This window comes from Hylobates moloch, unplaced genomic scaffold (assembly GCF_009828535.3).
Source record: "Hylobates moloch isolate HMO894 unplaced genomic scaffold, HMol_V3 SCAFFOLD_14, whole genome shotgun sequence".
Taxonomy (NCBI): Eukaryota; Metazoa; Chordata; class Mammalia; order Primates; family Hylobatidae; genus Hylobates; species Hylobates moloch.
The window spans coordinates 90,038,317-90,065,727 of NW_026652289.1; the positions used below are offsets into that span (position 1 = coordinate 90,038,317).

At 40.9% G+C, this 27,411-nt stretch overlaps 1 long non-coding RNA gene across 1 annotated transcript in view; it reads left to right on the plus strand.

The window, feature by feature from the left end:
- LOC116481934 (uncharacterized) overlaps nucleotides 1-27,411 on the plus strand; it is a 263,903-nt gene that overhangs the window by 146,585 nt on the left and 89,907 nt on the right. Inside the window, exon 2 of the long non-coding RNA XR_004251666.1 lies at nucleotides 12,729-12,879. This is a non-coding gene — a long non-coding RNA (uncharacterized LOC116481934). The remainder of the gene's footprint in view (nucleotides 1-12,728; nucleotides 12,880-27,411) is intronic.

Here is a 27,411-nt window from a genome sequence, read left to right on the forward strand (position 1 = left end):
TAGAAATAGAAGATAATATAGGTCAATACAGCATGTCCTTGAATAGTCATTTTGTTATAATGCTGATGAGATAAAAAATCGACTCCTGGCTGCAGCCATTATCTGTGTGGAGTTTGCACATTCTCCCCATGTCTGCTGGATTTTCCTCCAGATAGTTCAGTTTCCTCCCACATTCCAAAGATGTGAATATTAGGTTAATTGGCATGTCTATGTTGTCCCAGTCTGAGCGATCGTGGCTGTGTGTGAGTGCGCCCTATGAGGGAATGGCGTCCTGTCCAGGGTAGGTTCCTGCCTTGAATCCTGGGCTCCAGCCACTCAAAACCCTGATAAGTGGGTACATAATTACCTTACTTTTTTTAAATTTTATTTTTTGTTTGTATTTATTTATTTATTTATTTTGAGACGGAGTCTCGCTCTGTCGCCAGGCTGGAGTGCAGTGGCGTGATCTCGGCTCACTGCAACCTCCCCCTCCTGGGTTCAAGTGATTCTCCTGCCTCAGCCTCCCGAGTAGCTGGGACTACAGGCGTGCGCCACCACACCTGGTTAATTTTTGTACTTTTTAGCAGAGACAGGGTTTCACCATGTTGGCCAGAATAGTCTTGATCTCTTGACCTTGTGATCCACCCACCTCGGCCTCCCAAAGTGCTGGGATTACAGGCGTGAGCCACCATGTCCAGCCCTTACTTTTTTTTTTTTTAATTAATCTTTCTTAAATATATGTATAGCCCACATTTCTTTCTTTCTTTCTTTTCCTTTCCTTCCCTTCCCTTCTCTTCCCTTCCTTCCTTCCTTTCTTCCCTTCCTTCCTTCCTTTTCTTTTTTTTTTTTTTCTTTTTTTTCAGAGTCTTGCTCTGTCACCTAGGCTGGAGTGCAGTGGCGCGATCTCGGCTCACTGCAAGCTCTGCCTCTCCGGTTCATGCCATTCTCCTGCCTCAGCCTCCTGAGTAGCTGGGACTACAGACGCCGGCCACCACGCCCAGCTGATTTTTTGTATTTTTAGTAGAGACAGGGTTTTACCGTGTTAGCTAGGATAGTCTTGATCTTCTGACCTTGTGATCCACCCACCTCGGCCTCCCAAAGTGCTGGGATTACAGGCGAGCTCACATTTATTTCAATATTTAATATTAGAAGCGTTTTGAGTCTTAGAAGTTTGATGATGTTTTCGTGACCAGAAATATACCATAGGAACTGAACTTTTGTTTATATCAATTAGCCTATGGTAAAATTGGGTTTGACATACATTGTGCCACTTAAAGTCAGTTTGGCACAATGTGCCAAGGGCTATCAAGGGCTGTTAAGTGAGGACTTACTGTATTTGTCTTATCACAGAGTAGGGAAGGACTTTCTAAGCATGAATGCAAAGATGGAAACCATAAAAAAATCTGAACACTTGTTCTAAAACAGAGTTTCTCAATTATTCCTATTTTGGGCTAAATCATTCTTTGTTGTGGGGGCCTGAGCATTGTAGAATGCTTAGCATCATTCCTGGTACCTGCTTCTTAGATGTTAATGGCAGCCCCCCAGTCATGACAATCAAAAATGTTTCCAGATGTTGTCAAAGTTTCCCTAGGGGGCAATATCACCACTGGCTGGGAACCACTGTTCTAGAATGATTGTTTTGTATGCAAGGGGGAAATAAAAAGCCATCTCAAATTCAAGTTGTGGGCTTGAATCATATACTTACATGGGGCCTCATCTTGGAAATATAAAATTCCAAGGAACCAAAGCAGATAAAGGGCCCACTTTGGTTTCTGTGTCTACCTGATAGGGTTTGTGGGCTTTGTCTCAGGGCAGCACTGCCTCTACCCTCACATTTATCCTTTATCCTCTCTGTGGTCGCTTGTTTCCTCTGTTTGTTTCTGATCATGCCTCCCTCTGCTTGCACATTCCTTTGGCTTGCCAACCCTTCTTCATGGAATCTATTACTTTCAGATCTGGCCCTACTGCTAGCTGTGAGAGACAGAAACTTGTCTCCATGTATAATCACATCTCTGCTATTATGTCGGGCTGTGCGATAGGCATAGGCTGCAGGTCACGCAATGGAGAAGCTGTCCGCGGGCCAAGTGCATGCCCGTCATCCACCAGTTGTGACCTGTAAGCTAGGGGTGTCATTGGTGTAAAGCACCAGTGCTTGGCAGCAGGAGCCATTGACTGCAGATTCACTTAGAAGAAAGTGGGGACAGGTGGGTGCTGACTGAGATCTCTAAACCAAAGAAAAAAATCTAAAAGTTCCATCTATCCGGAAGCAATTCCCATAATCATAACTAATCTAAATGAAATAAACTGGGTGGAAGATTCAACATGCAGCATGGGATTAATATAAAAGTGATTTTACAAATCAGTATATAAAATGGTGAATATCTCAAGAAGACAATGTACCAAGGGCAGGAAGGAGCAAAGCCACAAAACAAGAATTACAGTGGCCACAAATATTGGAATAAATACTCAGACGCACGAAATATAAAAGAAGCGCAAATTATTACAAAGCAAATATAAAATTTTGCCTTTCACATTGGTGAAACATTAAAAAATAGTAATTGTTCATTCATTCTTAGTGAGAGACTAGCAAAATTCTCATTCTGGTACTGAAAGGAAAATTGCTGATATTATTAAAAATCAGGTCAGCAAGTTTTTGGGTGTAATCTGGCAATAGAGATGAAAGCACCAAAAATGTTCATACCTTTTGAGTCAATACTTCCCTCTAGAAATTTACTCTAAATAAATATTCAGAGCTGTGAGTAAAGAATTATATATGAAGATGAAATATTCATCAATGGATGTTTTATTCTAACAAAATATTGGAATTAACTTAAATATCCAAAAGGGGATTGATTAAAGGTGTTTTAAAAACATATTTAATGGCATAGGAAAGGTTCAGAATATTCTGTTTAGTGAAATTAACGGGTTACAAAGCTATTTCTAGTATAATTTAAATTTTGCATGTATTTACAGAGATACACACACAAAATTAAAATTAGGAAGAAATATATCAAGTATTTAATAGTGTTATCTAAAGTTGGTTGTAGGCCGGGCGCGGTGGCTCACGCTTGTAATCCCAGCACTTTGGGAGGCCGAGGCGGGTGGATCATGAGGTCAGGAGATCGAGACCACGGTGAAACCCTGTCTCTACTAAAAATACAAAAAAAAATTAGCCGGGCGTGGTGGCGGGTGCCTGTAGTCCCAGCTACTCGGAGAGGCTGAGGCAGGAGAATGGCGTGAACCCAGGAGGCGGAGCTTGCAGTGAGCCAAGATTGCGCCACTGCACTCCAGCCTGGGCGACACAGCGAGACTCCGTCTCAAAAATAAAATAAAATAAAATAAAGTTGGTTGTATGACTGATTTTTATCTTCTTTTAACTTTTATGTTTTCTCTAAACTTTCTACAAGAGTCCATTACTTATAAATATATACTTAATTTTTATCAAATTTTTTTTTGGGGGGACGAAGTCTTGCTGTGTCTCCCAGGCCATAGTACAATGGCGCCATCTCAGCTCACTGCAACCTCTGCCTCCCACGTTCAAGTGATTCTTCAGCTTCAGCCTCCCAAATAGCTGGAATAATAGGTGCGTGCCACCATACCTAGCTAATTTTTGTATTTTTTAGTAGAAATGGGGTTTCACCATGTTGGCCAGGCTGGTGTCAAAACTCCTGACCTCAGGTGACCTGCCTTGGCCTCCTGAAGTGCTGAGATTACAGGCGTGAGCCACCGCACCCGGCCTATAAATATGTATTTTAAAAAGTTTAGGCCAGGCGCGGTGGCTCACGCCGGTAATCCCAGCACTTTGGGAGGCCGAGGCAGGTGGATCACCTGACTTCTGGAGTTCGAGACCAGCCTGGCCAACATAGTGAAACCGCGTCTCTACTAAAAATACAAAAATTAGCCAGGCATGGTGGCAAGCGCCTGTAATCCCAGCTACTCGTGAGGCTGAGGCGGGAGAATTGCTTGAACCCGGGAGGCACAGCTTGCAATGAGCTGAGATTGCACCATTGCACTCCAGCCTGGGGGACAAGAGTGAGACTTTGTCTCTAAAAAAAAAAAAAAAAAAAGTTTTAAAGATGCACTCTTCGCAAAGAATAAGTTTTAAAATGGCTTATAGGCTATCTTCTGAGAAGCCCCCACAAAGTGAGAATTTATTATTGTCCAGGGCCCAGCCTTTCAGATTGAGAATCCCATTTTTTTTCCCAGCTCACTAAATGCAGTAAAATTTATCAGGGGGCAGACTCACATTTAACCAAGCTTATAGAGACTTATGTATAAAACCAGAACACCAGTAAATTGATTTGCAATAAGAAATAGAACTGTAGAAAGAGCCAAACACTTGTGTTGTCTGTAGCTTATTGTGTGGAAAACTACACTATAAATAATACTGTCTTGTGAGTAGGGAATCAGAATTAAGAGTGTTGGGCCGGGCGCGGTGGCTCACGCTTGTAATCCCAGCACTTTGGGAGGCCGAGGCGGGCGGATCACGAGGTCAGGAGATCGAGACCACGGTGAAACCCCGTCTCTACTAAAAATACAAAAAATTAGCCGGGCGTGGTGGCGGGCGCCTGTAGTCCCAGCTACTCGGAGAGGCTGAGGCAGGAGAATGGCGTGAACCCGGGAGGCAGAGCTTGCAGCGAGCCGAGATTGCGCCACTGCACTCCAGCCTGGGCGACAGAGCGAGACTCCGTCTCAAAAAAAAAAAAAAAAAAAAAGAATTAAGAGTGTTAATTATAAGACTTTAATGTTTCATTGCATCGAGTTTTAATTGCATGAGGCAATTTGGTCCATAGTAGGAGATGACATGCCACCAGGCCTAGATAAGTGGAGTCTTACTATCTGAACCGAGACTGAAGAGGTATTGCCAAAGTTTGCCTTGAAATATATTTTTTAAACTTTCATTGACTTTGTGACGGTCACCTTTCTTTGTGTGCGGTGTCTCAGGTAAGGTTCGTATTGGCATACACACACACCTCTACACATTCTAAAGTAAACCGTATTATCAGTTTATTTAATAAAGGATACAAAAATTAGCTAGAGGGAGAGTCAGGCCACACAGAGTCAGAGCATACACTCTGTTTCTCAACCCAGCTTCCCCAGACCTTGCAACACGCAGTGGGAGGATGTGTGGCTAGCAGTGATGTTGTCCACCTAAGTGGGTCTTCCCAGATCTGAGAGGCATAATTTTCAGTCGCAACACCGTCCTCTTTATACTTGAGGCTTATATATATATCATACGTGTGTGTGTGTATATAATGGGGAGAAAAACCACAAATGAAGCTAACTGTCTGTTTTCTTCTAGTGTACTCAATACTCAACACAATACAGAACACTCTGGTCACCAAAATGTGTGTGTGCGTGTGTGCGTGTGTGTGTGTGTGTGTGTGTTTTCCCCCAATATCCTGACCAGTTCTCCAGCAGACACCAACTGGATGTCCTGTAATTCCATTCAGTTCTGACACTATCTACCTGGAGTTAAAAGTCAGATCCCACAGGTTAAGGGCTCAGTCCCACAAGACTGCGCCCCATTGCAGATGCCAGTCACAAGCCCAGACCTTTGGTAATTCTGACCAATTGGCTATAAACTGGGGGAGGGATCTTATAACCCTCTCTTTGGGATTGATCATTTGGTTCAATGGCTCACAGAACTCTGGGAAACATGTACATTTACTGGCTTATTACTTAATCAAGGATATGATAAGGGATGGGTAAGAGGCACACAGGACGAGGTTTGGAAGGGTCCTGAGCACAGCAAATTTCCTCCCTGTGGCGTTGGTATGCACCACTCACCCAGCACGTGGACGCCTTCTTATTTACAAGCCCAGAGGATCTCTGAACCACACACTTCAGGATTTCTTTGCGATATGGACAGGAGGCAGGGAAATATTGGGTAGAAGAGGGTGGTTCCCTGGGAAATGCCCCACCCTCAAGTCTGGAAACTGCAGCCCTAGGTGAAAACAGTTATCCCTGTTTTCCTGCCCAAATGTTGCCTTTTTTGGCCCTTCCTGCCCCTCATCCTGTGCCCATATAAACCCCAGACCTCAGCTGGCAAAGAAACAAGCAGCTGAACGCTGAGAGGAGAAGCAACTGAGCATCTGAGACTAGGGAGAGACACAACTTAACCTCAGATGGCATGACTTCAGAGAGGAGCCTGGCCGGAGATGGCTGGGCTTCAGGGAAAGACCACTTTCTTCCCACACAATCCCCTTCGCAGCCCACCTTCTGCTGAGAGCCACTTCCACCACTTAATAACATCCTCCACATTCATCACCTTTCAAACTGTTCATGTGACCTGATTCTTCCTGGATCCTGAACAAGAGCCTGAGTACCAAGAAGGCAGGGTGTAAAAGGCTGTCGCACTCACTCTCCACTGAGCTGGTTCACACTTAGCCATCTGTGGATGGCAACTGCTAAAAGAGCGTTAATTGTAACACACCCCTGCATGCTGCTTTGGGGCCGGAGCCCAAAAGTGCTTGCCCAGCCTCGGCACCCGCTCACCTGCCTGCTTCCACTCCCACAAGGGGTTTGAGCGGGGCGGCAGCCGAGTAAGTGAGCCACACCCCTGTCACAAGTCCCGTGAAGGGGTCAAGGGAACTCTCCCGTCTCATTTGGAGGCTTCTTCATGTAGGCAGGATTGATTATTAATTCATTGTTCAGCTTCTCTCCCCTTTCTAGGGGACTGGCAGTGGGGCTGAAAGCTCCAAGCTTCTAAACACGGCTTGGTTCTTCTGGTGATCAGCCCCCATCCAGGACTCCACCGAGAGAGTCACCTCATTAGAACAAAACATGCTCCTGTCTCCTAGTAAATTCCAAGGGGTTAGGAGCATTATGTCAGGAACCTGGGTCAAAGACCAAACGTTAGAACAAAAGATGCATCTTGCACCCCTATCACTCAGCAAATTACAAAGGTTTAGGAGCTCCATTTTGGGAACTGGGGATGAAAGCCAAAATACACATTTCTTACTATGCATCACAATGTCATAATATATAAACATAAGTATGTATGTTTATGTCTCACCATGTTTGATGTGTAGCATTTAAGGGCATATTTATGAACACAAGGCTGTCCTGGTCCTTTACCTAGACGCACTACCAGCAAGGCCATTCCTCATGGGAAGACAATGCAGGTTGTGCCCAGGTATCCTGACTCCAGCTTTCCAGTGCTGCAGTTGTCAAATTCTCCTGATTGGTCAGTAAACACTGTGAAATGGGATTAAAAGTTAACCAGTCAGCTGTGCCTCTGCTGTTCCATTCCCTGCCTCATTAAATAGGTTTCCGGGTTTGTCCAGATTTCTCCCCTCCCTGCCCTGTGAGTGGTATCCTGAGTTCACAGTCCAGCTTATTGTGGATTTATCATGTAAAATCTGGAGAAAAGAGAAGGAGGGAAAGGATAAGAGGTGCAGGGCTCTAGGCTTGGGAGTGGAGTTTTGTAGAGAATTTCGAAAAAAAGGGGATAAAGGCAACTGGGGTGTGAAGGGAAGTGGAAGAGAGAAACAAGCTGCCTCTATGTATTCAATAAATACAGATAAAACACTTGAGTTTTTCCAAAAGTACTTCTTTTGTCTGCTGCATTTTTTGGAGATGATCCTGTTCTGAGGCTAGACTATATGAATTATTGTTTTATTTGTATGTATATTTTATTAATTTCTGGTTTATGAATATATGTGTAGATGATAAACAGGACAAAATGGTATATCCTGAAAAGTAAGCCTCCCTCCCATCTCTGACCACGAGTTGCCCAGTTCTCTTTCCCTGATGCAACCATGTCATCAGTTTCTTGTGTATGCTTCCAGTAATAGTTGATGCGTAGAAAACGTGTATATAAGTAACTCCTAGCCTTAAAAAAAAGGGTAGGATATTATATCCATGGTTCAGAAGCTTGCTTTTAAAATTTATAAAACATACCTGAAAATCTTCTATAGTAATATATAGTTTATATACAATATATAAAAATTTGCATCATTAAAAATGTTAATCATACCTTTATAAGCATCACAGATGTGTGAATGAAAAAGTGCTGCGTGGTTATTGTAAGCAGTAGCCACATTTTAATGCAGTATGTCGTCTGAGATTGCTGCCTAGTGGTTCCCATCTGCCTACTTGCTGTTCTGGGCTCCTCACCGTGTTTCCGCACCTTGTAGGTAGATGCAATCCAGTGGGTAGGCAAATGTAGTGAGAGGAGTGAGCGATCTGAGCTCTGTCAGGCAGAATGGAGTGTTCTGAGAAAAGAAAGAAGAGAAAGAAAGAAAAGAAAAGGAAGGAAGGAGGAAAGAAGGAAAGAGGAAAGAGGAAAGAAAGAGAAAAAGGGAAGGAAGGAAGAAAGGAAAGAAAGAGAAAGAAAAGAAAGAAAGACCACTGTCCCAGAAGTCTTCACTGATTGCAAGTTTGGTGAATTTTTAGCCAAATATCACTTAAGTCTGAGCCCAGAGTTTCTGGATTACAAAAAGCTTTTCCTCATGAAGGCACATCATATAGTGCAAGTTTCGAGTATTATCTCAGTAACCCTCAGAATAGCAATTTTACTTTCAAGTACAATTTTTTTTTTTTTTTTTTTTTTTGAGACGGAGTCTCGCTCTGTCTCCCAGGCTGGAGTGCAGTGGCGCGATCTCGGCTCACTACAAGCTCCGCCTCCCGGGTTCACACCATTCTCCTGCCTCAGCCTCTCCGAGTAGCTGGGACTACAGGTGCCCACCACCATGCCCGGCTAATTTTTTGTATTGTTAGTAGAGACGGGGTTTCACCGTGTTAGCCAGGATGGTCTTGATCTCCTAACCTTGTGATCTGCCCATCTCGGCCTCCCAAAGTGCTGGGATTACAGGCATTCGAGTACCCTATCTTGAACTCATTCATACAACATACACATAATGGAAGGCTAAAAAAGCTATTTTTCATAATCTCTGCGGTAAAGTGAAATAGTTTTCTCAAGTGTGTCTAAATGACCATGGAGACAAAACTCTGTTATCACTGTTTCCAGTCTCCTCTCTGGACACTGCCCTTTACATACTGGTTATTCGAACCTCAAGCCTAGGACACCCACGTAACAAAACCCAGCCATGTTCCTTTTAATATCTGTGGTAGAACTTTGGCATTCATTTTTTCAATTGTAGTTGGGGAAAAAAAAGAAAATTACAAGACCAGAGAGATGAAAGAGATTCCCCGTAAGACACTTTTATTTATTTATTCAGCCTCTTCTCATCTCCTTTCTCCATCTAGATCTCCCTCCTTACTACCACTTCAGCTGAGAAAGTAATTATAGACAACACCAAAGACCATATAAACACTTCCAAAGCCAATTCCTGTTATAAATGAGCCTTTAGGAAGTAAAGAGCTTTGCAGCAGTTAAAAACAATCTCTGAACCTGGCTGGGATGTCAGGACTAAGGATTTCATCCATAAAAAGTTCCTAAACAGCTCCACAGAAATTGTAACCATATTTTTACAATGTTAAAATGCATATTTGAATTGAGACAAATCTGGCATCCAATGCATATGCCATTGATGCAAATAAAGCATTTTCTCATGAATACAATTTACTTAAATGAGGAAGCGAGTTAGATGTGGTGGGGTCTCCATGTTTCATTTTAGCAAATTGCCTTGAAGTGATACTATGATTTTAAAATTCGCTAGTGTGTCCTTCTGCACCAGGTATCCACAGGCAGGCTGTCTCAATGACTGTCAGTACAAGGAGGACCTCCCTCCTTAGGCGTGACTGTACTTTGATTCTTCTGATTACAAGGAGATGTGCATTTTAAGACATCTAGAATCAGAGAGTAGCCAAAGGATTTTATTTAGGTTTTGTTTCCTATCAAATACTATGTCACATTATCTTCAGACATCATCTGTTTTGTCAGATAATTCCTTATACAGCGAGTTCCTCTGAATTCGGAACATGGCTCAAGCATTTCTGGGATTTTGAGCTGGCTTGCATATTGGCGTCTACTCTGGGGATTTTGTCTGTAGCCCATTGTGGAGACCCAGCCTTTGTGGGGGCTGTCCGATGGTTATGCTGGCAGAAAGCGGAGTAACATTCTGACCCTGTTTAATACCCTCCTTAGGCTTTTCATCTGTTCAATCATAACTTTCCTCTGCCTTATGTAGGATACCAAGGAGTAGGTTTTTCCCTCTAGTTTTTAGATTCATTTCTACCCATCCAGGTAAGTATCAAGCAAGAAGAATTTCTTTTTTTAATGTAATTTCTTTAATGTTTATTCTTCTATTACAAAGTTTGAGGAACTATAAGAATCACATTTTGATCATTTCTTTTCGATACTATTTATTTTTTATCTGAGACTATTTAGTTTAATCATTTGCCTAAATCAAAATGTACAGGATAGGTCATTAGGTCTACTCGTTCCATTAATCATCATTTTATTTTATTTTTTATTTTTTTTCTTGCTATGTCATTTATTTGCTATGTAACCTCAGTCACATGTGTTTTTTTATTTTTTTATTATTATTATACTTTAAGTTTTAGGGTACATGTGCACAACGTGCAGGTTTGTTACATGTGTATAAATGTGCCATGTTGGTGGGCTGCACCCATTAACTCGTCATTTACATTAGGTGTATCTCCTAATGCTATCCCTCCCCCTCCCCCCACCCCAAAACAGTCCCCGGTGTGTGATGTTCCCCTTCCTGTGTCCATGTGTTCTCATTGTTCAATTCCCACCTATGAGTGAGAACATGTGGTGTTTGGTTTTTTGTCCTAAGCAAGAAGAATTTCTAACCCAAATACATCCAGCCAGTGGGAAATCTCAAAATTTTAATAGTTTCTCTTCCTAGAACAGGCATGTTTGCATGTTTTATATCTTTGTGTATTTTGAAGATGCACAGCAATCTTAGTAGTACTGTACTTTAAAACAGGGGTCCTACCTGCTCTGTGAGAAGGAAACACCAATATAAGATGAGGCCAAGGATGTAGACCTCTATTTAGTAAAGTATCCCCAGGCTCTTCTCATACAAAAGTAGATTCTTCGGCATTTCACCCAGTAATCATGGGAAGCAAGAAAGGCTTCAGAGATGAATTGAACTGAGTACACAGCAGGCATTCCTGCTCTGATTCATAGGGACTTATTTTTGCTGGATACAGTGGTATATTTCAACATGTGTATCGATAGAAAATTTGGGTATAGTAAGGCCAACAGATCAAGAGTCAATTGCCATTGCAAAGATAGTTTATGGCCGGGCGCGGTGGCTCATGCCTATAATCCCAGCACTTTGGGAGGTTGAGGCGGGTGGATCACCTGAGGTCAGGAGTTCAAGACCAGCCTGCCAACATGACAAAAACCCATCTCTACTGAAAATGCAAAAAATTAGCCAGGCATGGTGGCGGGTGCCTGTAATTCCAGCTACTCGGAAGGCTGAGGTAGGAGAATCACTTGAACTGGGGAGGCAGAGTTTGCAGTGAGCTGACATCATGCCATTGCACTCCAGCTGGGGCAACAAGAGCGAGACACCATCTCAAAAAAAAAAAAAAAAAAAAGAAAAAAAAGAAAAGATAGTTTATCACTTGCAGTTCCCAAGAGGAGGGGACATGCCACACCATGGTGGGGGGCCTCATGGGGAAGCCCTGAGATGAATCAGGAGGCAGAGGAAGAGGGGAGAACGGTGGGCAAGAGCCTTTGTTGTTTTCCTTGGGAAAAGCTTGGGTGGGGCGAGGTGAACTGACTTAGGATTGGCTAGTTTAATAATTTCAATGGGCTCTGAGGGATAGAGGCTATCCCTGCCTGTCTGGTATTTGGCCATAGGGTAATTAGGGCAGGAGTGTAGTAGCTTGGAGTGTGAGAGCCCAGTAAGAGGTAGTTTGGGGCTGTGAGCTCTGGGTTGGTTGTTTTTTATTTGAAAAGCATAACCTGGGAGGGGGACTTCTTCAGGTAAAGGGAGTGGGGGTGTCAGTTGACAAGAGAGGCAGGAGGACAAGGCAACGTGGCTCAGACATATTATTGGGTTGTCTAGAATGAGGTGTGTTTGACATATGCATGTAGGACAGGTATGAAAATATCAAGTTTACAGAAGTTAGGCACGTGGTTAATACAAGTGGCTAAAAGCCAAGATTCTAGAATCAAACTGCTTGATTTCTTAATATGTAATAATGGCCTGGTGCGGTGGCTCATGCCTGTAATCCCAGCACTTTGGGAGGTCAAGGCAGGCAGATTGCCTGAGCTCAGGAGTTCAAGACCAGCCTGGGCAACGTGGTGAAACCCCATCTCTACTGAAATACAAAAAATTAGCCAGGCTTGGTGGTGTGCACCTGTAGTCCCAGCTACTCAGGAGGCTGAGGGAGGAGAATTGCTTGAACCCAGGAGGAGGAGATTGCAGTGAGCCAAGATCACACCACTGTACTCCAGCATGACAACAGAGTAAGATTCCGTCTCCAAAAAAAGAAAAATAGTAACATCCCCACCTGCCGTATGACGGGCCTGAGAAAGGTATTAAACGGGGCACATTTTATAACCCATTTATACCTTATAATAACTCAAGGGCACAGGTACTATTATCAGTCTCATTTTACATACGGGATAAGTGAGGCCCAGAGAGGTTAATATATGAGTGTGCTTAGAACGGTGCCTGAGATCTAATAAATGCCAAATAAGTGTTTGCTACTATTACTCTATTATCATTATTGGCATTTTTCAGGGATCCAAGCCAGTCATGGTTAATCTGCTCACACACATCTGATGGGTAAAGCTTGTGCCTCTGCAATTTGAATGATTTGGATTAAAGAGTCAAGTTCATGTTCTTTTTTGGCAGGGGGATGCCCAACTATACAACAAAGAGTTGCCAAATATTTCTCTGGAGCAAATAAATGGTGTGATGGATGGAACTAACCAGATCACCAACCTGTGAGAGATGGCTGGTTCACTGGCCTTGGCCTCCTCAGGCCATGACATTAATTCACTGGGTAAGGCTCTGGTGGCCCACCCAGGGATTCTTCCTTTGCTGCTTCCAAGTGAGAAACTCTTCCCTCTGGCCTTGGCCTGGAAACTGAACTGACTTTCCTTTTTGCTCCTCCATCCTCCAAAGTCAAGTCTTAAGAAAACAACATATTCCCCATGCAGGCTTTTAGAGTACAACAAAACCTGCTAAAATGTGGTCTTGAGGATGTCATGAATGGAACAAGGTGGACATCTCTCATGGTATGCTGAAAGACAAGTAGTGCACAGACACAAGTGTGAATTAGGCAAACACAGTATCAAAGTGTGGAATTTAGGACCCAAATCTCAGTTCTGATTGCTTGACCTAGCGTATCCTTGGCCTTTTGTCCTTATTCGGCTCTCCAGGAAGTCTTAGAAGTGTTCTGAAATGCTGCTTCTCTTTGTTTCAGTTGAGTCACATGGACAATCTTTGACTACTCAGGAAGCACAGGCTTTCTGAACAACAACCTCTGATAACTTAATAACTTTTTTCTCCTCTAACCATCCTCTTTGTTACCATTGCTGTTTGGGAATGAAAGATACTTTTAGGTTTCCTGGGCATGCTGCTTGCTTATCTAACCCAACATGTACATATTAACCCAACTACATGGCCCACTGACTTCGCACTTCAATATTGTTCAGCTGATAGTTGGGTTCAGTGGGTGGAGGAAATGGGTAAAAGGATATCATTTTCAGCAGGAACAACTGAAGCAATTTGGATGACTTGTATTTCTGTGTTCAAACAGTATAGGCTAAAACCTCCTCTGCACAAGCTCACAGATAACAGGGTGAGTGACCCTGAGGGGACTGCTCTAGGATAACAATGTTTCGCTGATCTGATTACAAGGAATTCTTGACAATGAATAATCAGGACAATAGAAGCTGTTTCCAGCAACTACTAATGTAATAATCACTCTTCCCGATGAACGTACCAAATTGTTCTGCAAACGGGTGAGCTGAGCTCTGTGGAAACAGATCACGTATCTTTGAGAGGTGTAACTTCAGAGCAGCTGGTAACACCCCTAGTTTTATTTCCTCCACAGCAATGTTTTAAACAAAGGTGTCCTGGCTTCTAGTTCCTGTGGAGGAGTTCTTCACCCTATTTCTTCAGAAGGCATAAAAAGAAGCAACCAGCCAAAAACAAACCCCAAAACCTCTCTTTAAAAGGAGCAAAAAAGATCTTTGTACCTAGCCTATGAAATTATTCTTGACTTAGGGAGGCCATTAGTTCTGGGACTCAATGTGTGAAGATGGCTTAGAACATAGAAAAAAATGCCTTTCTTGTGTTGCTACAATATTAACATTTGCAACCCCTTGGCAATCTTTTTTAAGATTCACAAGCCTGGATTCAAGTCCAAGTTCTACTCTAGCTAGCTGGGCGAACTTTAGCAAACCACTGATTTTCCTTGGAGGTCTAATTCCTTCATCAAGCATTCATTTAACTTAAACACTTTTTAGAAAATAAAATTGAAACCAGCTCAATTGTCCCATAGAACTGTTGTTTCTGGTTTTTTTGGAATAAACATAGAAATTGACTCCCCCCACCCACGTCGTAAAACTTGAGAAAGTTGTATTTGTCTTATCTGAGTTCTTTTCTCAGGAAACCAATCATCAGGCCTCCCAGATAGTATCAAGGAACTGAAACTCACCAGATGACCACATCCAGACAACCGGAAGCCAAAGCCCTCATTGCTCATGATTTTCTTACTCCTCCCTAATTCCTGTTTACCTGCATGCAGTTACAGTTCTTCCCTGCTATATAAACACCCAGTTTTAGTCAGTCAGGGAGATGGATTTGAGAGTGATATCTTATTCTCCTCAGCTGTAGCACCCAAATAAATCCTTCTTCCATGGCAATACTCGTTGTCTCAGTGATTGGCTTTCTGTGTGCTGAGCAACAGGACCTAGATTTTGTGATTACCTCTGTACTTCCAAGTTGGGAGTCAAAGCACAACAAAGAGTTTGCTTTACATTTTTTGTACTCTTATTGTGTCCAGAGTTTGTTCCTTCTGGTGGGTTCGTGGTCTCGCTGACTTCAAGAATGAAGCCGTGGACCTTTGCGGAGAGTGTTACAGCTCTTAAAGGTGGCACAGACCCAAAGAGTAAGCAGCAGCAAGATTTATTGTGAAGAGCAAAAGAACAAAGCTCCCACAGCGTGGAAGGGGATTCGAGTGGGTTGCCACTGCTGGCTGGGGTGGCCAGCTTTTATTCCCTCATTCGTCCCCACCCATGTCCTGCTGATTGGTCCATTTTATGGAGTGCTGATTGGTCCATTTTACAGAGTGATGATTGGTCCATTTTACAAACCTCTAGCTAGCTACAGAGGGCTGATTGGTGCATTTTACAAACCTCTAGCTAGGTACAGAGTGCTGATTGGTGTGTTTTTACAGAGCACTGATTGGTGCATTTTACAAACCTCTTGTAAGACGGAAAAGTTCTCTGAGTCCCCACTCGACCCAGGAAGTCCAGCTGGCTTCACCTCTCATTATTATGATGAAAACGAAAAAGCTTATGAATATACCATCTTGATGGTTTATAGTCATTTAATACAGTCCCAAATTGGCAACCTGCCTTTTTTGTCTGTGTTCAAAGGAAAATAGTCTACTACACTTTTTATTTAAATTACAAAAATCACTCACTCTATAAGTTTACTAAGGAACCAGGCTACGCACTCTAGCCTGAAATTCAATATTTGAAATTGGGGCTGTAATGGAAAATTACAGCAATTGATCAAAAAGTTTCATGTTACTATTATTACCCCTTTAAACTGTCCTGAGACAGTTCAGTGATGCTTTTTAGAAGTGGCAGCCAACTTTGAGTCTTGTCTCAATCTTTATTTGAAGTCATAAAATGTGACATTATAAATTCAGAAATTAAACAGCATTGCTAATACAGAAGTACTTCTGAAGGTGGTGCATGCATGCTAATTATCATCCTTAAAATAATCCCCTAGACACCAAACATTTTCTGAAATAGCTCAGTTATAATAAATACATCTGCAAATCATCTTTTATGGGCATGATTCATGTGTGCACACATTTTTGACAGTGCGATAAGATGTAGGGAGTAGGAGTACATTTCCATTCTTTCTGAACATTTCTGGCCACCAGAGAGAACTAGGTAGTCCTGGTGAATGTCGAGTACCTTACATCTTTGGTATTCTATAATAGATAAGAGGTGGATTCATGAATTAGTAACTTTATTTCTCTGAGACATACAATGTCCCAATTTGAAGAACTTGTTTTACTTACACACTGGGATTGTCTTGGGCACATGTGGAATTGGGGTATCCCACTTTATTCCATTTGAAGACCCAGGAGGAGCCCTCAGCTCTGTTTTGCCTATCTACTTGAACTTCTGAAATTTTATAGTTAGACGTGCAGTACTTAGATAAAGAGACTATCCACATCCACACAGGTGTCTTCTTTTTAAAATGCACTTACTGTGCAGGATGAGATTTAAAATAGAGATATCTTGACATACAGATATCTAGGTAAGAGACACCTGCAAGGGGCACTACATTAATCTGTCAGACAATAAAATCTTAGTATAAATAAATTTTCAAAAGTTAGAACAAATGAATAATTGATGGACAATGACTCTTAGCCTTGAAGATTATATTGCTTTGAGGATTCTGAGTTCTGTCTTCCACTAAGAGTATCTGTCATGGGTTTGGAGAGAAGAAACTATGGCATTCAGGTGAATTTTTGGTGTACAAGACCTAGATATTTTGGTGATGGATGAATAGTTTATTTTTAAATAAAAATTGGGACAAAATCTGTCAAGAAGATTTTTTTTGTTGTTTCTGGGTCTAAGAGGGAATAAAAGAGACAAAATTTAGATGTGGACATAATGCAACTTCCAGCATAATTTTATGATTTATAGGAACGATTGAATATTTAAAATGAAGACTGCCCTGAAAAATTTCATGGTTAAGAAAGTATGCTAGCTTAGCTGGGGCCACAGCAGTAAAGGAGTGGACATTCTGAGGCAAGGATGGTGAAAGGGAGGGAAGGAAGGAGCCTTTCAGATGTGACAGTGTCAGGGAAGTACAGGCAGGGGCAGGTGAATCAGTTGTTACATGAAATGCTTATGTTGAGACACATCCCATTGTAGCCCCTAAAACTGTTCACAAGTTGGCTTCTGTCCCCATGTAGGCAAAATTTCCACTATTCAGGCTGTGAAGGGGGTTGTCTCCTCCAGAGAGACCTTGGCCTTTAAAGGAACACAAATTATTTTATTGTGGATAACCAAGTTAGAGATAACACTGTTAACCCCATCTGAGAAAACCAAACCAAAACAAACCAAAGCTGGAGGGGCAGGAGTGGTCATTTGAAATGATTTTCTTCTTATTAATTTCTTGGGTCATTTAGAAACTTGCAAAATTTTGAACCACTCAACCCTGGTCCTTGGCTTCACTAGGCTATCGCTGAATTTCCCTCGTACACAATTCTTTTTTTTAGTCACCCAGGGGTGCCATTTTAGTGCAGAGCAGAGCCAAGAAGGTCCCTGCACACTAAATATCAAAAACAGTCCCCAGGAGTTATCACAAACCTCTTCCCAGGTTTGTGGCTTTGGGAGGAGAAGAAATAAAGTGGCTATCTCCACGTTAGCCATTGACTTTCCTGTCTCCCTTCTTTAACTACTTCCTCCTGGGCTACTGACCCTAGTGACCCATCAAAGCCTGGGTGCAATGTTACCTGGCATTCTTCTTGCTCTTTTCCTATGGGTGCTCAGGCCAGCAGCTGGCACTATTTGCCCCAAGTACTTAGCTTTTCCCGACATTCTGACGCCATGCTCATAGCTGATGCTATGTGAGTGAGTGCATAGGGAGACAGGATTGTGCTAGCTGGGCCATCCACTGGTCTCAGAGTCCTTAGAGAACACTCTTCAGCTTCTGCTTGGCTTCTTGTCCTCCTGATCAGAGGAATGACCCCTCCTCTCTCAGATGGCTCCTTGCTCTGGAAAGAATGGAGAACTAACATCAAAACCTGATGTTATTCACCCCTTGGGATTCTGACTTAAAGAATTTCTTAGGTTGGAGGTGGTAGGTATTGGTGCAGGCAGTCTTTCCTTTTCTATGTCTCCTGGGCAGAAGACATGAGATGTTTGGTCTTCTTCAAGAAGGGTGGCTGGGGAAAATTAGTGCAGCCTCCTGAATAGGTGTGTGATTGATTTGGTGGTGCTAGCTGTTGATTCTACTTACAATGCCTGTAATTTTTGAAAGATCTCCTACCTTTCAGTAAAGAAAAATTCCATTTCCCACACTGAAATTATCTTCTACTTCTCATTTATGATGCTATAGTTTTCCATCTCTCCATGTTCCACTCCCCAGCTTCTTTCTTTCTTTTTTTTTTTTTTTTGAGACAGAGTTTTGCTCTTGTTGCCCAGGCTGGAGTGCAATGGCGTGATTTCAGCTCACTGCAACCTCCACCTCCTTGGTTCAAGCGATTCTCCTGCCTCAGCCTCCTGAGTAGCTGAGATTATAGGCGCTCATCACCATGCTCGGCGAATTTTTTGTATTTTTAGTAGAGACAGGATTTCATCATGTTGGCCAGGCTGGTCTCAAACTCCTTACCTCAGGTGATCCACCCATCTCAGCCTCCCAAAGTGCTGGGATTACAGGCATGAGCCACCACACCCAGCCCACTCTTCAATTTATTATGTCTGTTTTCCTAGGCCACTTCTAGAGATGACAGCACATAGATCTCAAAATAGTTTTAAAATCTTGAGTTATTAGTTTAAAACAGCATTAGGAGAACGTACAGGTACTTACTCTGTCATAACCTGGTTCAGCTTGTCCCGGGCTCTGTGCCATTGTGGAATCCTTTCTGTTTCCTCCTAAGTCATTAGGTCCCTCCTTTCGCCTTGTCAACACCTGCCTCCCTTTCTCAGGGTACGGTCAGACTGTAGATTATGTCTTAACTCAAGTATACCTTGAGAACGAGATTCCCATAGAGTAAAAAGAAAAAAAAATCTCTTGGGAAAGAGATAATGGGAAAAGAAGATGAACAGCTGCCTGTCTTGGGGTGGGGAAGAGAAAGAGAAATCAGAAAACATACCTGGGAGAAAACTACTTTTTTAAGAGTTGGCTTTTCTTAGATGATAAGTAGTTTTATGAAACGAGTTTACCTGAAATCACGTGGCCTTTGTTCAAACTTTGGCTCTACTATTTATTGCTGTGTGACTTTGGACAAGTCACTTAACCTCACTGGCCTCAGGTTTTTTGATATTGCCTCAGGACAATAATATCCGATTTTTGGGAGGTTGTGAGAATTCAAGTTTCAAGTGTTGAGAACGGTGCTTGACACATAGCAACTACTCAACAAACATTAATTTTTAAAAAGCCATATGTTTTTGGACCAAATTTGCCAATGTTAAAATGACCATAACAATGATAACAATATTCACAAATCAATGCCTGGAGTAATCTGGAGCTGGAGGTGCATGTTTGCAGGCCTGGTTCTCAGGCAAGTCCAGGAACCTAAAAGTTTATTCCTCTTCTGCAAATGCTGGGGCACTGGGAAGGGAACAAAGCAGATGAGGTTTCCAGGCCACAGTCAGTTGGCAATCCCTGCCCTGGTAAATAGAGGACTGTGTGATGTCTGTTTACCAGTGCTCAAGAAAGGAATTCCAGCCTGGCTTTCTTTCAACTTGGTGCTAACCATCTGGAGAGGAATAGTTTAAGAAAAGATTTAAAGTACCAGTACTTTTCAACAGAGCTATGAACACCTGCTTGCTAAAAATTCATCTTGTCTAATAATTACATTTTTCAAAACTCTGCAGAGCTGTGATGGTCCCTGTGGTTAGTACATCCTCTAACACAAACAGACCCAAGCAGACAAGAAGGCTGGGCCTGATGCTGGACATTTGGCCAGAGCTGCCAAGTCAAAGTGAGCATTGTGTACAGCCTGCTGGCTCATTAGGGGTGTAGCTGCTGCATGCTGGTTCATTAGGGGTGGAGCTTCGCATCCAGGTTCCCTGGGCTCTTCAGGACAGAGAGGCAACCTAGTGAATGGGAGAGGACACTGGCCTAGCGGGAGGTGTTTGGGTCATGGGGGTGGATCTCTCATGAATGGCTTGGTGCTGTTCTAAGACTAGAACCAAGAGTGAGTCGGATTAGGAGGTCTAAGATTCAGAGAGCTGAAGTTCTTCTGCTGTAAAAAGAGGTTCATAACGCAAAGATCTACGTATTTGCCAAGGTCACGGGAGAGGTCTAATAAGAATAAAAACTACAAAGTGCTGTTCAAACATTAGATGGAGTCATTACCTGTTCTGTTGATAGAGTACCAGAATACCTGTATGTGAGTCCGTGCATATGTTCCTGTGTGCTCATGACAAAAACGGGCTCACCTTAAACACACACGTTTTATATTGCTGTTCCTATTATTTCTGGATCTTTAAGAAAAATAATTTGCAAAAGTAATAATGCTTGCAGCAAACGTTTACATATACTTTCACTTCTCTGAGGCAAGCAGTGTCAGCTTGGTTTTAGTCTGGGTACTCCGAGAAGCAGATGCCAATCTGGTTAGACATGGAAGAGATTTATTAACGAAAACACCTGTAAGGACAACGAAGAGTGAGTCAGGGGAGAGGAGCAGAGTCATCTGACTGAAATGCAGACCTGAGGCCTGTGAAGAGAGAGGGAAAGAAGGAAGGTCTTAGATAGTAATGCGGTTTTGAGAAAGTTTCACTGAGAAAGACACAGATTTTGAGGCAAAGTCTTGTGTCAGGAGTTGTGCCTCTCCCAGAAATGGACCTGCTTTCGAGTATTTACTGCATTTATTCATTGGCTGGGATCAGCCTCACGTTGTCATGGCCACTGCAGAGCCTAGTCTTTCAGACTTTCCCTATGTCTATGTAATCTTTTATATCACACACACACACACACATGCACACACACACACACATATACGCATGAATATGTACAGATATCTACATAAACACTTACAGTTTTGTGGATGGAGCCATGCTTTACATTTTGTTTGGCAACTTGCAATTTTCATTTAATAACAATTTCTCATGAACATCATCATATCAGTACATGATATGGTTTGAATATTTGTCTCCTCCAAATCTCATGTTGAGAATTGATCCCCAGTGTTGGAGGTGGGGCCTAGTGGGAGGTGTTTGGGTCATGGGGACGGGTCCCTCATGAATGGCTTGGTTTTGTCCCAAGACTAGAACCAATAGTGGGTTCTTGCTCTATTAGTTCACACGAAAGCTAGCTGTTTAAAAGAGCCTGGTACCTCTCTTGCTGTCTCTTTCTTGTTTCCTTTCTTGCCATGTGACACACCCACTCCCCCTTTGCCTTCTTCCATGATTGGAAGCTTCTTGAGGTCGTGACCAGAGGCAGATGCTGGCACCATGCTTTTTGTACAGCCTGCAGAACTGTGAGCCAAGTAAACCACTTTTCTTTAGAAATTATCCAGCCTCAGGTATTCTTTTATAGCAACACAAACAGAGTAACATAGTATATATAGATTCTTCTTCTTATTTTTAATGTGAATGGAATTTTATTATTTAGCTGTACTGAATTTTATTTAACTCATCCTCAGTTGATTTGCATTTGAGTTCCTTTCAGCTTTTCACTATTATAAATAGGCCAGAAAACCTACTCTCACATACATATTCTTATGTCCATATATAGCTTTTCAAAATAGGGTAAATTCCTATAATCGAAATTGCTGAGTCAGAGGACGTGACATGTAAACTTTCAATAGATACTGCCAAATTGACATCCAAAGTGATTTCACCAATTTGCTCTCCCACCAACAGTATATGACAGTGCATCATCAGCGATTGCTATATCAGTCCCGGGCATTGTCCTTCTTTGTAAAATTGCCACGTTGATGAGTGAAAAATGAACATGTGGGCTTTAAATAAATCAGTTTCAAAGGGAGAGTTCCTATATCCATGATTCCTTACAGCTTTCTCTTGGTGGATCTATCTATTCCTAATGCTGTTAGGAGCCTGGGTTTGACTTGTATGGGTTAGGAGCCCTGAACTCAGAAGCAGAGAAGAAAACTGGATGTGGTCTCCTGTGCCAAATACCAATCACAAGCCCCCAAATGGCACCATTAGAACCTTGTTTCCTTGGAACTCTGGGAAGCTGTTAAGACCCAGATCCCTCTATTGAAGTGAAAATACTCTCTTTGAGCCTCAGATATAATCCAGGATCTATGTTTTCCAGTGAGAAAACTGAATTCTTTCCTAGAGAGTGCTTCAGTCAACCAGGGTCAAAGAATGAGTTAATGATAAGAGTTCAGTCTGAAACCAGGTTTTCTGACTTCTACTCTCTTACTCTACACTGTGAGAATACAAATAATATTTTTTAAAAATCATAATTACAGCTACAGATGTTGGTGTTAACTAACCGTTTGGAATCCTCAAGTTGCTTAAGTCAAATAGAGAAAATGAAAGCTAAAAGCACTAAATGCTTAATATTTGAAGAATTACAATGTATGTATTCATGTCACCATTTAGCATTTAATGAATCAAATACTGTGGCTACGACAATGAAAAAGATAAAAATGGTTAGCTCTCTTGTTTTAGGGAAAGTGACTATGATGCTTTGGCTCTCGACAAGTAACTTTCATGTGTCACTATTGTGTATATATAAATACAAGTAACAGGAAGTTTGGTTGCATAGTTTAAGTAGTTGTCCAAAGACCTTCCTAATTTCCAATTTAACCTAGTGTTGTAGATGCTAAACAAGCCACTCTAAACAGGGGAGTGAGTCCCTGTCTGTGATTCCTCAGAGCTGGTTGACAGCATTCCTTTGATCACTTTACTTTTGTACCCTGAGATGTAATTTATTTAAATCTGGAAGTGTGAATTCTTAGGGTGTAAGTAGTACTAGCAAAAATATTCCCTAATTCTTTGTAAAGTGGGAGGTGTTTGGGTCATGAGGGTGGATACCTCATGAATGGCTTGGTGTGGTTCCAAGACTAGAACCAAGAGTGAGTCCTCGCTCTGTTAATTCATGTGAGAGCTAGTTGTTTAAAAGAACCGGCATCTCTCTTGCTGTCTCTCTCTTGCTCTCTTTCTTGCCATGTGACACACCTGCTCCCCCTTTGCCTTCTTCCATGATTGGAAGCTTCCTGAGGTCCTGACCAGAGGCAGATGCTGACACCATGCCTCTTGTACAGCCTGCAGAACCGTGAACCAAATAAATCTCTTTTATTAGGTTTATTTTAATTCTTATGGAGTATTTTTTACTAGTTTTGAACTCTGAACTAAACAGACAGAACCGTTTTGGTTAAGTAGAACCAAAGATCCCACTCCTTAAGTGAAGATGGAATGTAGAATGCCTCTCATTTCTGTTATCATAGACACCTGTAACATTTATTCTTGTGCCCCAAGTAGTGAGTCTGTTTTTTTGTTTATATTTTTGATTTGAATTTATTACTGAGGGATTTTAGTCTTTCTTCAGGATCTATCATTTGTCAATCCTCATTTTCCAACATTTATATAAATATTTTTCATTCCTAGCTCTGAAATCACATTGCTTTTTTTGTTAACCTTTTTATTGTAAATGAAAGCGCAGATTATGAAAGCCACACAATGCAAATGTGTGGCTTAATGACTTATTTATGAGGCAAGTTCTCTTGTAACTATCACCCAGTTTAGGAAACAGAACTGTATCACCGACCCCAGAAGTCTTCCATGTGCCTGTTACAATATCCAGCCTCCTCCTCTCTCAAAAATGGTCACCCACTGGACTTATATTCCTAGACACTGTAATTTAGTCTTGCCCATTTTTTATTTTCTTTTAAGTCTCTTTTGATTTACAGTGTACCCTTCATAACTTTCTTTTCCCTATCATTTGTCATTTGAAAAACCTGGGGCATTTGACCTGTAGCATTACCCATAGTGTGGATTCTGTTGATTGCATACTTAGGGTGCAGTTCATCATGCTCCCCTTTACTTCGAATTTCCTGCAAGTTGGCAGTTGTTGCAAAGTATTTATCAGATTTATGATCGATCTCTCTAGCAAGACTATAGGAGGTTGTTTGATCTTTCATCAAAAGGCACATAATGTCTGATTATATTTTTTTGATACTAGCAGTGGTTGATATTCAGTATCCAGATCCATTAGTTTATTGGGAGTAGCAAGGTAGTTACATTTTACTCTTTATTCTTTACTTATTAGTTAAAATATTTTGATAAAAATGCATCCCATCATATACTATTTGGTTACTCCATGGTATTATATGTATAAGAAAAGCTAGATAGAGAAAAAAAGGAATCATGAGGTTTATAACATACATGCAAGTTAAATGTATGAAAAAAATAGCAAAAAAAGGAGAAGGAGGAAATTTTCAAATTGACCCTTTTATCATTATGTACTATGTCTGTTCATCCCCTGTAATAGTCCTTTTCCAAAGTTTCTTTTGTCTTATATTGATATAACGACTTCAGCTTTCTTATGCTTATTGTATGTATGGTATATCTTTGTCCATCCGCTTACTTCTAACTGATCTATATATTTAAAGCAAGTTTATTATAGATAGAATATAGTTGGGTTTTACTTACATGCACATATATTTTAAGAGACAGAATCTTGCTCTGTCATTTAGGCTGGAGTGCGGGGCACAATCATAGCTCACTTTAACCACAAACTGTTGGGCTCAAGTGATCTTCTGTCCTCAGTCTTCTGAACAGCTAGGACTACAGATGCATGCGGCCATGCATGGCTAGTGTAAAAAAAATTTATTTAGAGATGGGTCTCACTATGTTGCCCAGGCTGGTCTTGAACTCGTGGCGTCAAGTGATCCTCCTGCTTTGGCCTTCCAAAGTGCTGGGATTATAGGCATGCCATTGTGTCCAGCCCCGAAAGCATTTATATTTAATGCAGTTATTTATATGGTTGGATTTAAATCTGTTCTTTTGCTAGTTGTTTTCTATTTGTTTCATCTTTGCTCCTTTTCCTTCTCTTTTCTACCCCGCTTTTGTTTTAATTGAGCATTTTTTAGGATTCCATTTTATCTCCATTACAGAGATATAGTTTTTCTATCTTCTATCTGTCTGTCTATCTATCTATCTATCTATCTATCTATCTATCTATCTATCTATCTATTGATCATCTATCTAATCTATTAACCTTGTGTGTGTATTCCTACACACACGTACATGTATACACACTGTATATATGCATATAGATATAATTATACTTTGTTTTGGTTTTTACTTGTTGCTTGAGAATTTAAAATATATGTTATATATGTGTATATATATGTGTCTAACTTATTACAATCTATCTTTAAATATTATAGTGTAAGGATGTTACAACAGTTCACTTTCATTTCTTCTCACTTTTTTGCATTGTTTTACTTTTATGTATACTATAAACCTCAGAATATATTTAGATGTTTTTTCTTTTTACTTTGAACAGCGAATCGTTTTAAATAAATTAAAAAAGAAAAATTATATTTACTCTCATTTTTAAAAGCCATATCCAATGCTCTAGCTTTATTTGTATAAATCTAAATTTTCATCTGCTACTATACGCTTTCTGCCTGAAGAATTTCCTTTAGCATTTATTGTAGTGCAGGTTTGCTGGAACTAAATTATTTTATCTTTTGTCTGAAAAAGTCTTTATCTCTCCTTCATTTTTCAAAGACCATTTTGCTGCACACAGAATTTTGCAATGACCAAAGTTTCCTTTCATTTTTCCTTTATTTAAAGGTTTCACTTTGTCTTATGGCTTGCATAATTTTTGATAAAATTTCTATCATAATTCCTATCTTTCCTCTATGTGTAATTTTTTTTCTGATTTTCCTCAAGATCTTCTCTCTATCTTTCGTTTTTATTAAGTTGACTATCATGTATGTAGAATTTTGTTACAAGAATTTATCCTGTTTTACTTTCTCTGAGATTTCCCTGTCTGTGGTTTATCTTTCATTAATTTTGAGAAATTATCAGGTATTACTCTTCAAATACTTTTTCCTCTTTATCTTGCTCCTTTTTTGGGGGGACTCCAATTTTACATATATTAGGTAATTTGATTTTTCCCCCCATAGCTCTTAAAGGCTCTGTGCTCTATTCTGTTCTTTTTTTTCACTCTCTTTTCCTGTTTTCCATTTGGATACGTTTTCTTTATATTCAAGTTCATTCACGTATTCCAATGTGTCTATTCTACTCATAAAGCTATTGAAGGAAGTTTTCATCTCTAATGTGTTTTTTATTTGTATTTTCATTTGAATCTTTTAAATTGTTGCCATCTTTTTCCTGAAATTCCTCATTTGTTCGTGCATAGTGTGCACACTTACCACTAAATATTTTTAACATATTATTAATTATTAGCTTAAAATTCACATTTGATAGTTCCAACAGGTGGGTTCTCATTGGATTGACTGCTTTATTTCCGGACAATATACGAGTGTGTGTGTGTGTTTCTTTTCTGTGTATCTCATATTTTAAAAATCAAATCCTGGACATTGTGTGTAAAATAGTGAGACTGAAGAGAACAAAATTTGTGCCTGAAAATGGGCAGTTCTCTTATGTTATGCTTTTACCGTGAGATGCTTGAGTTAATCTAGCCAACATTCCAGCTGTTTTTTGGGTTGTTGTTATAGTTATGTTCAGTACACTGTGGACTTCAAATTTCTTCATTGTTAAACTGCTGATACATTGTATTCTGTGTGGGCTCTGAGGCTGTAGCAGGGTTTTTCTCAGAATTCCTGTCCGGTGAACTTCCAATGAATCTTGCGTGGCTATACCTGGGGTCTCTCTTCACGCCCCAGCCCCTTCTCAGAGGCAAACTGCTATTACTCGTAACTCCTTGCTAGGCTGCAATTGCCTGTGATTGGGGCAGAGTTCAGTGTTTTTTTGTTTTGTTTTGTTTTGTTTTAATTATCTTATCTGTTTAACTCTCTCCTCCAGGTAAATTTGCCTTGGTAGTTTTTATTTGATTTTTTTTTGGGGAATCCCCAATGTTGGAGTTTTTTCTTTTTCCCTCTTTAGATAGTCTAACCCTGAGATTTCACTTATATTCAGGAAGTGTCCAGGGTACACATCCAGTTATACCAAACTTCTCATCATTTGTTATGGCATATAGTATGGTTCTTAAGATTTGTATCACAACTGTTTCATGAGCTAGTACTTTCTTATTGATCAAAATATGGAGTACCTATTTTCTTTTTTTTTTTTTCGCTCTATTTTCTTTTTTATTTTTTATTTTTATTTTTTTTAATTTTTTGTATTTTTTTAATTATACTTTAGGGTTTTAGGGTACATGTGCACAATGTGCAGGTTTGTTACATATGTATCCATGTGCCATGTTGATTTCCTGCACCCATTAACTCGTCATTTAGCATTAGGTATATCTCCTAATGCTGTCCCTCCCCCCTCCCCCCACCCCACAACAGTCCCCGGAGTGTGATGTTCCCCTTCCTGTGTCCATGAGTTCTCATTGTTCAATTCCCACCTATGAGTGAGAACATGTGGTGCTTGGTTTTTTGTCCTTGTGATAGTTTACTGAGAATGATGTTTTCCAGTTTCATCCATGTCCCTAC